Genomic DNA, 2,160 nt, shown 5'->3' on the forward strand with positions numbered 1-2,160 from the left:
TGTCGTTTCTTCACGGTCCGCATTCTCTGCACTCGTGGTCTGAAGAGGATAATGGGGTCCACTGCCCCCATTGATCTGCTCCTTGAGTCTTGGTGACCAAGAGGTTTTTTGCCGCTCTGCTTTGACATGCTGTTTTCTTTACCTTTCCCCGGCCTTGTCGAGGGTGGGTGGTGTGATGTCGGTTATGGGGGCCGGTAAGTTGCCGCCCTGGGCTTTTGTTGTTCCTGGAGCACATAAAGAAGAGTGGCTAGTACGGGGGTTGAACCCGTGACCTTGGCGTTATTAGCACCACGCTCTGACCAACTGAGCTAACCGGCCACTGGACACCATTGCAATATTTTATGTTTTTTTTAATTTTATGTACCCCGAAGCAGACTCAATCGGTACGCTGGGGTCTGAGGGCGATAAGTGGGTACCTGGTGGACACCTTGTTTGTGCTCTTGACAGGTATTTCAGGACAGTTTAACAATTGGCTTTTGATGGTGGAACAAGCTAAAACAAGGAAAACAAATTGTTTAGCGCGCCTGGGAGTGGGCCACTTATTGCAAATAGTTCCCGCTGTGATTTCCGCCGAGTGTCCCTGATGAATACATCCACTGCTCCAGAAGCAGCCTCGGCTAATTGTCGGCCATTCGCCATAGCGCACCCCGAGGTTACAGAGGTCAAAGGTAAGCCCATATTCAACAGCACACTGGCGAAAGGTAAATTTATGTGCATTACCGTTTCCACAGGTTACCGCTTGGTACAACCCGGCATTAATATCTCTTGGTGTAATTCTACCTTACTGTTAAGTCAAACTTGAGATTTAGACACGTCAGCAAAAATGGGAGGCGGAACCTTCGTGACATCGATCGCGGCCGGACCGGAATAAGTGGCGCACACCAGCACAGGTGAAGCAGACAAGCAGCAGCACCAGGCAGAGACTGTTTATCTATCGTTGTAAGTCGCCCATACAGATCAGAGCATCTACAAACACCAGAGAGGCAGCCGGTAAGACGCCAAACTGTGTCAATGTGAAGAAGCTGTGCTAACGATAGCTTAGCCACGGCGTCTAGTGCGTGGCTTGTCACTGTTTGATGCTCACGTTGTTGAGTTAAACGCTTGCTGGCATCGTGGCTAACTTGATTTAATGTGGTTGAAATTGTGACGGGTGTAAATAGTTAGCTTATAGTGTTGCGTATGTATTAAGTACGTTTATTTCACTTTGGTTTGGAAATGTGATTTGAAAGCTAACTGAATTTTATTTATTTATTATAATTGGTAATAATTTAAGAACACATTAAAATATATATATATAAAATATATAAATAAAAACAGCAATAAATATATGGGAAGTGGTGGAATTCATACCTGATTCATGCTTACCTGGTATTGTATTAAAGCTTAATTTGCTTATTCTCTATTGCAGTAATTTGTAAGGCATGGGATTTGTGACTTTGCACAGAATTTAAATGTGTTCCTTTTTCTTTCTTTTTTTTTTATTGAAAGGTTTTTCACCTAATTTCAAGTGGCAAACTGCACCCTAAATTGCAAATGAAAATAAAAGATGCAAAACAGGACAAGCCGCTTCTTTGAGTGAATACGCTTCCTACATCTCTGGGTAGATGGCTCATCCCCTTCAAGTGGGGATTGTATGAAACCAAAGGGAACTTGACACTTACAGATGGATGCCTTCTTCCGGCCGATACTCAGGGCTGACCTCTGGTTGTGGTGCGGTGGCACACGGTGCAAACGTCTCCTTTTTGCCCTCAAAATACAAGGGCAACAGGACAATCCCTTGGTTCCACCAAGACTTGAACTTAGACCACTGGATTCAAAGTCCAGGGTGCTAACCATTACACCACGGAACCTGCAAGGGTACAGACAGCGCCGGGCCCTGAAGTACATCCTGTCAGATTACATTAGCGTTGATATAACTTCACTGAGGGTAATTTCTCTACGCCTTCGGGCTGGGGAAAAGGTCCTAACTGTCATTTGTGCGTACGTGCCAAACGGCAGTGCGGAGTACCCGGTCTTTTTGGAGTCCTGGTGACTCAGTCGTTCTACTGGGAGACTTCAACGTCCATGTGGGCAATGACAGTGTGACCTGGAGGGGCGTGATTGGGAAGAACGGCCTCCCTTATCTGAACCCGGGCAGTGTGATGTTATTGGACTTCTGTG

General features: G+C 45.8%; 2 non-coding genes across 2 annotated transcripts; both read right to left on the bottom strand.

Annotated features, from left to right (window-relative positions):
- Positions 1-244: 244 nt before the first annotated feature.
- On the bottom strand, positions 245-318 carry trnai-aau (transfer RNA isoleucine (anticodon AAU)). The gene has a single exon. It is a non-coding gene; the product is annotated as a tRNA-Ile (tRNA).
- Positions 319-1,778: 1,460 nt separating this feature from the next.
- Positions 1,779-1,850, bottom strand: trnaq-uug (transfer RNA glutamine (anticodon UUG)). The gene has a single exon. It is a non-coding gene; the product is annotated as a tRNA-Gln (tRNA).
- Between the last annotated feature and the right edge of the window lie 310 nt (positions 1,851-2,160).

This window comes from Doryrhamphus excisus, chromosome 4 (assembly GCF_030265055.1).
Source record: "Doryrhamphus excisus isolate RoL2022-K1 chromosome 4, RoL_Dexc_1.0, whole genome shotgun sequence".
Taxonomy (NCBI): Eukaryota; Metazoa; Chordata; class Actinopteri; order Syngnathiformes; family Syngnathidae; genus Doryrhamphus; species Doryrhamphus excisus.